Source organism: Dendropsophus ebraccatus, chromosome 13, assembly GCF_027789765.1.
Source record: "Dendropsophus ebraccatus isolate aDenEbr1 chromosome 13, aDenEbr1.pat, whole genome shotgun sequence".
NCBI classification, from domain to species: domain Eukaryota; kingdom Metazoa; phylum Chordata; class Amphibia; order Anura; family Hylidae; genus Dendropsophus; species Dendropsophus ebraccatus.
Genome location: NC_091466.1, coordinates 59497546 through 59511151, shown reverse-complemented (window position 1 = coordinate 59511151; position 13606 = coordinate 59497546). Strand labels below are relative to the sequence as shown.

Genomic DNA, 13606 nt, shown 5'->3' with positions numbered 1-13606 from the left:
ATATATTAGTAAAATTGCAGAAAAAAATAACAGCCTAATACACCACATCCCCCCTGGGGTCCTCCTGTGATAACTTGAGGTCCCCTGCTGAACTTTCTGCCCGCTACTTTCAAGACAATCTCCATAAAGGGAAACTCCAACTTGGATCACTGAACATATCGGGAAGTCGCTTATATGACAATTCCATTATTATAATTTGTTACTGCTAGATGCAGGATAACAATATGCAAGACATTTTCAATCACTTTGTGTCCCTTTCTAAGGGTGGGTTCACACTGAGGAATTCTTGCGGATAAATTCCACGGAATTCCATCACCTGTACGCGCGCACGGCAGTGCGCCTTTCCGCAGCCTTTATAGACACTATTCTACGAGCTGGCTGTTTCCACATTCCGCCGAAAGAATTGACACGTCTATGGTGTCTATGAAGCCGGCGGAAAGGCGCGCGGTTGTGCGCGCGTACAGGCGACGGAATTCCGCTGAATTTATCCGCGAGTATTCCTCAGTGTGAACCCACCCTTACAGCAGAACAGTGTTTAGGTAGTGAGTGATCTGTATGCTGATAATGATATGGTCAGACAAGGTAGTTTTTTTGCTGAAATTTCAGAATGTTTTAACTAAACTTAGACCCCATTCAGATGTCGCAGTTGAAGACTTATTTGTTATATAACAAATGTACTATGTGTGAACTTCTAACAGGGTATAGCTAGCAGGGCATGTAATTTAGGTGCCAGCAGACACTTCAACATGTCGCTCTATCTTGGCTAGCCTTACGGCAAATGTTCAATTCCTGCCAAAACCCTACATGAGTGTATTTAGAGTTTTCCAAATAATATATTGCTACCTAACCTGTAATCTAATATTCTCGCTTCCATTACTTGAGGGTTTTGATGTGAGTTGTTAACTGTGGTTAGTCATGAAACGGTTAAGAATTTCTTGGTTGAAACCCGCCCCTAAGAGCAGGGATTGGTTGGCTATTTTCTAGCAAGCTTCAGGCTGGAGAAGAGGTCACATACATACAAGGAAGCGTGTGGCTGAGGTACCACCATAGAAAGCAGCACAGGGAAGCTTAGGATGGAACAAACTGAACCAAACTGATTCACGCTACTTATCGCATATATATAGATGACATTATAAACTGGGCTATGGAGCACAGATCACCACTGATGGCTATAGGTTTCTACCCTGGGACAAGTGCTGGAGGGAGTTGAACGCTAGATGTAGATGTAGGGCAGGAGGTGATGGAGATGATGCTGAGGGGAGAAGAGCAGATTAAATGGACAGGCTGGAAATAATAGGAAGGTGAAGTGCAACCTCTGGAGCCAGCGGAGGGGACAGCCGCCCACCCAGCATGGTGAGCTCAGGATCTCAGCACCTTCAAATAGACATTATTCCCAATCAATATGTAGCATGTAATGAATGCATAGGCAGCTGTCACCTGATCTATAAAATTTATTTTAACCCTTGTAGTGAACAATATCTGGTAAATATTATGAATCTGTTATTACCTTAGTGTTTACTACAGTGTTACTAATGCATGTTTGTAATATATATGTACTTTGCATTGCTAGATTACTTGGCAAACAGTCAGTCCGGAAACTGCAATGGGTCTTATTTTTTTTCTGAGCTTTTCCAGCTGATTGCTCTGCGGTAAAATCCGACTCCTTGCTCACGGCTTGTATAGAGAATATATAAAATAGTGCTTAGTGGGTCGTTCCATGTAACAAGTAATTCTTCCTCAGTGCTTTGTCATATATTCTGACTGTGTGCTGCAATGTGCTGCAGATCCTATGTGACTTGCTCATGTGTATAACTTATGTGCCTTTGGGGGGAAAGCTGTGAACTTTTGTAATGGACAGTCATGTGACTATGATTCTGGTCATCTGTAACCTAAATTGGGATTATTACTGTGTTAATTTTTAGAAAAAAAGTGAGTTTATTGTTATTATCATTATTATTATTATTATTATTATTATTATTATTATTATTATTATTATTATTATTATTATTATTATTATTATTATTATAAAGAAATATATATATATATATATATTATATATATATATATACACATATGTGTGTGTGGTACCTTGGTTTAACAGTAACTTGGTTTAAGAGCGTTTTGGTTTAAGAGCTCACAGTTTTTCAAAATTGTGACTTGGTTTAAGAGCTCCCTGCACTGGGCGGGAGGGCGAGTGGGGGAGGGGCTTGGCATGCACAGTGGGGTCTACAGCCCTGTACTCTGACCCAGGAAGTCTCCCTCACCTTCCAAATCATAGCAGATCCACTTCAGGTTGGGGCTTACATCAGGGGACAGGACAGTGGAGGTTATCTCTCCATAGCTGTAACCCCTCTCTCCCCGGACAGAGTGCTGCATGTATGTGCCCACATCTGCCCTGCTCATTCCTTCATGCTCCCTGCAGTCTGTCAGCTCTGATTGGTCCATGCTGAAAATACCCCCTTTCCCATTGATGTCATGTAACCACACAGACATCTGACAGCAGCCCTCCTTCTCTATTCGAGCCTGTTGTACTACGCTACTGCATTATGGGCATCTGCAGTTCCATTCTGTATCTACAAATTGCGGCTGTTTTTCAGGTTTCTGCACTTACTCTATAATATATTATACACCACATGCTGATTTCCATACTGTACAGTAACTTATAATGGGACATATTCAGCTGTTTTTAAATGTTTGTTTCATTTGTTTTACATGTTATTCAGAATCTAAATTCATTATTTTTGGGGTGTGGAACAAATTGTCTGCATTTTAGTAATTTCTTATGGGCAAACTTGCTTTGGTTTAAGAGTGGGTTTGGATTACAAACACAGTCCCGGAACGAATTATGCTCGTAATCCAAGGCACCACTATATATATAATTTTTATTTTTTAGTTATGGCTAGTTTATAAGAAGAGGGACCACACTACTGCCGCACCACAATACTGTCCCTGTGTTGTTGCACAGTGTGTACTGCCCAGTGTCTCCAACACACATCCACTAATAGCAAAGCTATCATACCCTATAGAAGTCAGAGTCATTGGTGCAATCCTCTAGAGATTAATCACTTCCATTATATTCTATGGGGAGGATAGTTGCATCATTTACTTATTAGACACTGCTTGCCAGTAAGCCTCATGTATGTGATGCAGCCTTCTTTTACGTTTAGCCTCACTGGCTCATTTTGCGCGGCACTCTCACTATTTGATGTGGGCAGGAATTATAGTGGAGTAGCTGGCATTTCTGCCTTTTCTCTTTGAGTGCCCCCTCCTACGCATTTTTCTGCTTCATTATCCATGTCTATCCAGCCTTCCCTCTCTAGTTCCTTTGAAAGGATGAATAAGATTAACCTTTCAGCCCGCAAAGCCCCATGTTAACTGGTGTCTTGGTACCTCTGTGGGGCAGAACTTCGTGGTATAAGTACAAAGAGTTTTCACAGTTTTTTTTTTTTTTTTTTTTTTTAATAATCTGTGCACACTTGCTGGCACATGTTTGGCATAGACCATTCCGTGTTGGTTGTGAATTACAGTTTACATTTCCACCTCTTTTTGCTTTTGCAGGTATTCCCACTGCAAAAGGTGAGGAAATAACTCTTTAAGCGCTGGTTTAAAATAACTCTTTAAGCGCTCTTTCCAAATGTTACTTTGATTATTTTAGTTGAGCTGAAATGGATGTAGACACAAGGCATTGGTAGATTGGTTCATGGGGGAAAATATTTTAGAATCAGCATAAAGTTATACAGATTTTTAAATTACTTCGATTTAAAGGGGTTATCCAGCGCTACAAAAACATGGCCACTTTCTTCCAGAGACAGCCCCGCTCTTGTCTACAGTTTAGGTCGGGTTTGCAATTAAGCTTCATTCACTTCAATGCAACTGAGTTACAAACCCAACACCCAAACTGGAGACAAAAGCGGTGCTGTCTCTTAAAGAAAGTGGCTATGTTTTTGTAGCTTTGGATAAACCCTTTAAAAATCTCAAGCTTTCCAGTACTTATCAGCTGCTGTATGTCCTGGATAAAGCTGTGCTATGGGCAGTTCCTGAAGTAGATAGAGGTGGCAGCATGGAGCACTTTGTCAGACTGCATGGAACTACGTGATTTCCTCTGGCATACAGCAGCTAATAAGTACCAGAAGATTTGGAGACTCCCATAGAATGTTTTTTTTTTTTTTTGTTTTTTTTTCATCCAGGATTAACAAAAAGGGTTTTAGCATAATCCTCACCCATACACATGAACATTCGGTACTGCCGACCATTTGAGGGAGCGATAATCTATCAGGCCCGACCCTGACACCGACATCATCCGTTCGTGAAGACTTGGGTGGCCTCCATACACGTTATACTGATATGGCTTATTCCGCTGTCAGTGGCAGTTTCAGTTGACTCTAGTATAAAGTGGGGGTCTTAAAGAGGTTGTCATGTGAAAATCTTTTTCTTTCAATTCAACTGGTTTAATTAAGTTTTATATAGATTTATAAATCTCAACTTTTTCCATACTTATCAGCTGCGGTATGTCCTGTAGGAAGTAGTGTATTATTTCCAGTTTAACATAGTGCTCTCTGTTGTTAGGAACTGTCCAGAGCAGGAGAGGTTTTCTGTTCAATCTTTTTATTGAAAATTTTTCAAAAGTATTTTAACAAATGCCCAATAAAACATGTATTTGTACAAAGCGCGGCATAGTAGGATACAATAAAGCTTATGGTTACATGTGAGATATAGTAACATAAAAGTCCGGTTAACTAGGACCATGGTGAAAGAGGAATAAACAGGAACATTAATATAAACTAAAACAGAACCATCTTCATTGTTCATGGGTCAGTTATTAGAGGGGTTAGCTCTTACGTAGTTATCATGGGTACATAGACTGTGGAAAGGTGTTAGTCACGCAAGTGATGTCAACGGTTTATCTGACATAATGGTGTTGCAAGTCACAATTAACAATGATATATTGGGAGTAGAGAGGAGAGGTTTATTTCTCCTGAATTGAAGTTATACATGAAAGTAGGGAGAAGTGACCCAAGGGCGCCATTTGTTTTCACATTTTTTATGCATAAATTGACCTTTCATTATTATGTCCTCATAAGTGAACGTTATATTAATCATGTTTATTACTTCTGCTAGATTGGGGAGCAGGAGAGGTTTTCTATGGGGATTTGCTGCTGCTCTTGACAGTTCCTGACATGGACAGAGGTGGCAGCAGAGAGCACTGTGTCAGAATGGAAAGAATACACAACTTCCTGCAGGACATACAGCAGCTTATAAGTGCTGGAAGACTTGAGATTTTTAAATAGAAGTCATTTACAAATCATTGTAACTTTGACACCAGATGATTTGAAAGGGGAGGAAATTGCTGGAGTACCCCTTTAAGGAGGGGGGGAACCTAAGTGGGGGCTGGATAGCTCAGCTGATACCCGAAGATGACGTCAGAGGGTACAGGGAGCGTAGAAAGATAAGAATGGGCTTTTTGTAATGTTCACCACAAGGGCAGCAACATATTAAAAACAACATTTTTGTGGAGGACCCCTGTAAAACAATCTGATCACAGTAGCTCATACCATGTTAAATTTGACACTTCTTAAGACTTTGTTTGCTTTATGCTTCTTAGTTGTCATACTATAAACTAAGATTTTGGCTCCATGCCCCTTTCTCTTAGGCCACACTCCCTTTAAAAAATTGCTAAATAAAATGTGACGCACTATTTTACACTCTCCATTTTTTTCCCTTCTGTTTTAACTGGGTTGGAGAACCTCTTTATGCTAGAGTCACAGTAGTTTTTAGAAAAACTACCGCTGCAGTTTTTGTGCCAAAGCCAGAACTGGATTCACGTAGGATGGAAAATATAAAGTGAGGACTTGTACTTCTTTTTCCTGTTGGATCCACTTTTGCAGTGGTAGTTTAAAAAAAGCAACTGCTATGTGTGATATCAGCATTAGTGGAAATGCTTTTCTGCATTTCCAAGGCATTTACACAGGTGAATTCAAACCGAATCATCAACTTTTACTCAAGGTGAAAAAATAGTTGTGTACAGTGTTTTCTAATGATGGCAGTGTAGATGGGGCAGGTACAGCAGCAGAAAGAAGGTCTGACAGGCAAGAAATCAATACCAGTTACGTTCGTCTTTGCATTTTTCTTTACATTCCAACTAAATGTTTCATTTCATCACATAGATTCAGAATCTGAACATGTGACTATATCCTATACAGCATTAGATTTATACGTGGGGAGCGAAAAATGATCTTAGATTTTGGCAATCAGTGCAGTATCAATGTAATACTTAGATGTGTTGGGGCTCTTTAGGTGCTATTTTGACAAATGAAGTCCTTTTATTTAATGCTCTTCTATAGAGATGAGTGAACCGGGTTTGAGTCAATCCGAACCCGAACGTTCGGCATTTGATTAGTTGGGGCTGCTGAACTTGGATAAAGCTCTAAGGTTGTCTGGAAAACATGGATACAGCCAATGACTATATCCATGTTTTCCACATAGCCTTAGGGCTTTATCCAAGTTCAGCAGCCACCGCTAATCAAATGCCGAAAGTTAGGGTTCGGATCGACTTGAGCATGCTCCAGGTTCGCTCATCTCTACTCTTCTATTAACTTTTTAGAAATTCTATAATCTGGTATTTAGAATGGGTTCTCTGTGGCACACATGTAAATCAACGCTAAAAAGATTTGCTGCTGACAATATATTTGTGAATATGTAGATTTAAGAAAGGAAACCGGCACCTAGAGATTTACAAAACGATTTTTCGCTGAATCCAGAGGTCCCTGTCTTGTGTGAAAGAACCCTTAGATGTCTTAAATTCAAGATCCTCATCTATAATTAGTCAAAGCATAGGGTAGTTACAAAGCGTGTCTCACTCCTTGGAGGCCCTGTTCTGCATTACACAGATAACCCATTCATTTGGATGAGTGCTGTATAATGCTTACTTCCTCTGTGGCGGCAATATAGTTATCCGACAGTTTGCAAAATATCATATATTGCTGGGAGACCAGGGGTAGGTGTGTGTGTGTGTATGTATGTGTGTGTGTGTGTATATAATATTATATAATATATATATATATATATATATATATATATATATATATATATATATATATATATATATATATATATATATATATATATATAATAAACTTGCTAAACACAATGTTGTGTGGGGTCCCAGCAATATTCTTGATGAACCCATCTAACAAGTAGGGAATGTCCAAAGTGGGAATGCATCACCCAGATTTTATTTTACTGATTAAACCCATAAGCAGTGTTTATACATTGTCAAAATGACGTCCGTTTTCATTGGATGGTGGTCATTTTGAAAGTGTGTGAACATAGCCGTATACTTAATTTTTTTTATTTATTTTTTTTATCTGCTTCTATATACACTATTTATATTGTCACTTTTTTACAGTGTTATAGGGCCTGCCACCTTGCCTAAGCTTTTTTTTTTTTTTAACAGTATTTATTGATATGCTTTATGGCAAACCTCATGAACATAGACAACAATAGACAGGACTTTTCTCATTGTGATGAATGTGAAACATTACTGAGCGTACTCTGTGACCTTTTGAAGAGGTAATTTCACAGGGAGCTGCTGTTTTATACTGGTGCTATCTATATACTCGCGTCACCTGTTGCTGTAATGCTCTAAAGATCACTTTGCAGCAGCCTCCTCTTATCACTACAGAACAGGAAGTCTCAGCTTAGTTTTAAACCTAGTGGTGAGAATGAAAACTACATGATTTCAGGATCATTACATAATATGGATATAAAATGGAAAATTTAAATGAAACCCAAATATTTTAAAAAAATGCGTAACATAAAAACATGACCTAAAGCATCTCTGTCCTTACCAAAACCTTTTGACACGTTATAGAGGCATGTCAAAAGTTTTGATCGGTCCGAGGCTAAGTGTTCAGACCCGTATCGATCAGAAAATAAGCGGGGAGAAGACGCGCTACAGTATGGTCCAACCCCGCTCTGTGTTAGAAAAAGAGTCCGATTTATAATAGAGCTTTATGGAGCCTGATTTATTTATTTTTTTTTTATATCTGAGCGGGGAGAGGACGTGCTGCAGTGCGGTCTTCTCCCAGTTTGTTCTTATGATCAGTGTTCAGACCCGGACTGATGAAAACTTTACTTTTAATATGTCTCCTATGACATGTCAAAAGTTTTTTGTAGTGACACTTTAAACAAGAAGTAATTTTCTGATGATGCATTCCCCTTAAAGTGCACCTGTCGTTATAACTTTCAAAATCTAAATCAACAGTAGATGTGATATGAAGCAAGTTTCCAATATACATTCATTATTTTGTTATTATCATGCTGTAAAACAAAGCTGAACTTAGCAGAAATCCAGGTCCAGTCTCCTGAAGGCAGATTTTCTGACTTGTGCTGGTTGAAAAAAAAACAGACTTAACCCAGTAATTCCGGCCAGTACAGAGAGTCACAGCTCAATGTGTCCATGAGTCAGATGACTGCCTTCTCTCTATGAGCGCTCAGATGGCCTGGGATACACAGTACTTCCTGTTTTCTGACACTTTACTGTTTCTTGAGAAAAAAAAAGTCAGAAAACAGGAAGTGCCATGTCTTTCATAACTAAAAAAAAATATATATATATATATATATGTAAGTTGTGAACTTGCTTTATATCACATGTACTGTTGATTTAGATTTTGAAAGTTATAATGACAGGGACACTTTAGGGTGCCTTCACACTTACCGGTTCCGCAATTGAATTTCACACTGCGAATTTGCAGCGACATCCGCTGCGGATCCAGTGTCATTCGACCCTATGACAATGCATACTCACAGTGGGACTGACATCCGAATGCGCAGTGGGAAATCCGCTGCCGATTTGGTATGTGTTAAGGCACCCTTAAGGGCTAATTCTCACATTGTAGATTTGGTGCAGCTTTCGTTGCATAGAAACATCTGGTGTATATTTGCTGACAATCTTCAGGCATCATAGTTATGTTTATATTAAAACAATGCGGCTATCTGCTCACAGTAAGGCTAGGTTCACACTGCGTTTTCAGCATCCGTTTAACGCATCCGTTTTTTGAAAAAAATGCATAAAAAACGGATTGCAAAAAACGGATTCATTTGTGTGCATCCGTTTTTCCATTGACTTCCATTATAAAAAAAAAACGGATCCGTTTTTTTTGACGGACAAAAAAACGTTGCTGACCCTATTTTTCTGGACGTTAAAAAAAACGGATCCGTTAAACGGATGCTGAAAACGCAGTGTGAACCTAGCCTAAGCAGCTTTATTCCGTATCCCTTGCACTGACTCATTTTCCTTCTGCAGCCTCCCATCACTGTGTAAATGAACTCGTCGTCTTGTCATTTTTAGCACCCATGAATCATCAGCCACTCTTCACACCTGCAGAGGATGTGATGGAGAAGAAATAATTGTTTTCACTGTACAAAAGAGGAGAAATCTGAGTCTTTGCTTTATGACCTGTGTCCTGTTTATAGTCTGTACGTGGCTTTGGCTCAGAAAAAGTCAGATAATCTCTCTGTGTAAACCAGGGATGGGGAACCTTCGGCCCTCTCGCTGTTGCAAAACTACTATTCCCATCATGCCTGGACAGCAGTTTTACAACAGATGGAGGGCCAAAGGTTCCCTATCTCTGGTGTAAACCATTGGGCCGTGTTCACCCAACGTTTTTTTTTTTTTTTTCTCTGTTCAGAATGGCAGGTGTCATTCCACCCATCAGTACACACCCTTTGGTTGTGTCCTTAATTGAAAAGCCATTGAATTTAATAGTAAGGACAGTGAAAAAAGAAACTGTGTGAACCACTTAAAAATGATGTCCGCTGTTTGCAATAGATGTCCGAAAATATTTGACATGATCATTATCTTGACGTCCATGCAGACAATCAGTAATTTTATACATTGTGTGCACTGGACGTACATCATTGCATTGCATACTAGTCAACTACAGTACATTGCGCCAATAATGGACGTAATTTTAATTAGAAAAGGCAGACCCCTTTTTCTTTTCTATTTTTTTTTTTTTTTTTTTAACGTTGTGTGAAAGTAGCTTTAAACTCGTATTAGAGAATATACAAAACCAATGACATTAATACATCCTAACACATCAAATAAATGTCATTAAACCAATAGATAGGTTCAATCCTAGACTCAGCCCCACAGGCCACACTCTTACATACTGCACACAAATGCCATATGTGCAACCCTAAAAGAAGCCAGTAAGTCATTGTTGTTGGAGCTATAGAGCCGTATGGTTATGCAGGCTATGCTGTTTGCTACTGTGGTGCCTATACTACTGTGGTACCAATACAATTCCATAGGAAGAAGTTGGACAATGACCATTTGCATATTGATAGAATATTTTTATTTTATATAAGATCAATTTTCATCACTACCTTCTTTGTTGAGTGTCAATGTACACGGCAGTTATCTTTTCCTGATATATTCAATACCAAAAGGACCATTGGTAAATCTACTATTACATGGGATAAATATCAGCCGAGATACAGAGAAATGGTTTCTGTTTGTCACCATGTCCTTATGTATCAGTTTTTGACATGATGCATTAGGGAAAAACTTTCTGTTGGACAGATGAATTTCCCATGGCACTTGGTAAATATACTGCTCCTTTGCCTCCTAACTAAGGATCCTGTTAGATGAACCTTTTTTTTTTTTTGCTTTCCCTGATTAACAATAAAAAATTGCAAATGACCTGAAAACGCTAACCATAATAAGCGGAACTATAGTTTAGTTACAATCGTTTGTACACTCTAGTATATGAACGGTCATAATAACGGACAAGTGATGTGCACTTTTCCTTTGGGTCTCAGCTGTACTTTGTAGCTGAAAACAATAAAAATTTACAAAAACTCATTGTAACTTAAGCTCATTGTAGCTGAAGTAGATAAGCAGACAACCTGCTAGCATATTATATAAGTTTAATTGCTACCTATTATTTTTTTTTTTTTTTTATATTTAAGTTTTTTATTTTTCAAATAACACATACAATACAGGAGATACAGGACATGGACTTTGTGGAGTCCCGAGACACAACAATACAAACAGGGAACAAGGCATAAGGGGAATAAAACCATACATAATGGTCACAGAGCGTCCTCACCATGCTACAAACGCAGCGGAACCAAGCCGCCACAGGTAATGAAAAGGTGGCGAAGGCACAGCAAGGACCTCAAAGGTCATAAAACAGGAATGAACTCTGTATTAACCTAAGTAAAAAAGACTACTACTACAAGTAACTGGGATTAGTGTGTGGGTTTTATGACTATTCTTTACTAGAGAAAAGCAAATTTACAGAAAGTTCATCTGAACCTGTTAGCTCGGCTGTTGGAATCCCACTACCTGGAAAAGATGGATGCAACCCTAGGGCTGCATGGAAAACTTGGATACAGTCATGGGTGTTTCAAGGCTGCATCCATGTTTTTCCAGGCAGCAGGATTCCAGCTGGGCTGAAAGATCATGTTCGAGTTCAACCAAACTTATTGTATCTGTTGGGGGTACTGCCTAATGTATATCGCCAATGTAAGTCTTATCTATTCCACTATACAGATATACATTGAGTATTGTTTCCCCATTTTGAACCAAAAAGTTTGCAGTGTGTTTAACTTTGTTGCAGTGTGCATAGAAAAGTGTAGGTGTCAATTCTTTTCTTTACAGGAAAAATGTAAAGAAACATACTGGCCTGAGGGAAGCCTAAAGGACATTTTTTTGGCATTCATTGGGTAGATTGAGCTTTATAGATATGTTTCATGTTTATGGCTCAAGCTTTCCTGAATTAGGGGCGCACACAGAGCAAAAGTGAAGGAAATTTCAAGTGGAGCCTGTGCTGCCCTTAGAATTCTTGAAGTTCTTCCTGTCCCATTGATTTCATAGGATTTCTCAAGCGTCTCCGCTTGAATAATTGACATGTCAATTCTTTGAGCGGAGGAGCAAGGGAAATCCCTTGGACGTGGACTCCGCTTATAATTTCCACCTCTCTTGCTATGTGTGCACTGGCCCTTATGTTGCTAATGTATGGCCAACTGCTATGTGTACAGAGTGTAGTACCACTACATACAGTTGTGGTCAACATTATGGGCACACATGAACATTAAAGGGTTTTTTTGATTGATGGAATGCAACTCCCCCCCCCCCCCCCCCCCCCACGGCAACCAGCTGTTTAGCCTCTGCAGTACTCAATGAATGGGGCCCGGATCAGTTGTGTCCGTTAACGGTGTGGCCATAGGGATAAGTAACTGTAGTACGGCTCCTGTCTGAGTAAACAGCAGTAACCAGGTCCGGCCACTACAAGGCTACTACAGTAATTGGTGCGGGCACCTGTCGCTCACTGATTTGAAGGGAAAGCCCCTTTAACTACACCATGTAAAATATCTCCTAAAATCAAGTATTTAGTGAAACTGCTTGGAACTATATCACCCAACTTATAAGTTTGTGCAACTTAGCACTAATTCAGTTGACCCCCATGCTCCCAGCAAGTAAAAAACATAAACATGCACTGACGGACTGATCACTTGATGTTCTATACTAGACAGGAAACGGCTGCAGTCGATGATTAGCAATAAATGATGTAATGAGGGACCAGCTGAAGACCACTGAACCCCCTTTTAAGGTCCATTTGTAGCTTTGTTGTAAATAAGCCCAATAAGTTTTAATATATACTGTATATAGTAGATCCAATACTAAGAGAGAGTCTGTCTCCCTCACCATCATCACTCAGTACTGATGCATTGTTTACGCGCCTGGGAAATATGTTTCAGTTCCCAGTATATCAGCTATGCCAATAGATTTTGATGTTTCTGTATTGAAATATATGAAAGGTCAAGTAGATAATGAATGAAGATGCAGCTGAAGTGTTGTATGACTAGATGCTTCTACATTGTTGTTAAAAGCTGAGTAATTCTTCACAGTACGTTGTTGATGTTTTTTATGGCGCAATGGGAAATTTAAGCTAGAAAACCCTTCTGTATAGATAGCTATATAATTCTTGTCTGAAGAATAGCTGAGATTTTCCAACATTCAGCATATTATGTGGATTAGTGTGCTACAGGTAATAACAGGACTGACGGTCTACGAGAGCCGTGAACTGCTGACTTGACTAGGTCAAAGACTAACAGCAAACATGTTTGTCTGCAAACGTTGTAGGACATATAAAAAAAAAAGAAAGTAATAGTCTTAAAACAGTGCCTCTTCTGTTCTTGGGATGAGTGTGGTATTGCATCTGAGCTTCACAGGCTGCGATTTCTTGAGAAAGCAGTTATGTTCTTAAGATCTACAACCTTGCAAGACTCCTTTATGTGATCATATTCAATGACTATGAGATGCCCGGGCCCCTAGGGGCCACTCCGCTGAGAGGTGTTGTTGCGGGCAGGAACCAGGGCAGCTGCTAGCTAGAGGGTTGTCAAGGTTTAGGCACGAGGGGTCACAGCTGGAAACCGGGCTCCTGACCAAGCGGAGACTAGGCATGCAATTCTTCGTTGTCCTTAGTCAGGGCACCAATAATTACACCAATGCCAAGGTTCAGAAACAACGGTAGTTGTGTTTATTATAACGGTGGTAACTAGTAGCAACAGTTTCTCCGGATGCAACCGGTTATAA

General features: G+C 39.5%; 1 protein-coding gene across 1 annotated transcript in view; it reads left to right on the top strand.

The window, feature by feature from the left end:
- Positions 1-1168: 1168 nt before the first annotated feature.
- FMN1 (formin 1) overlaps positions 1169-13606 on the top strand; it is a 137252-nt gene continuing 124814 nt past the window's right edge. The window contains 1 exon segment of the mRNA XM_069949350.1: positions 1169-1353. The gene's annotated coding sequence lies outside the window, so the exon portion shown is untranslated.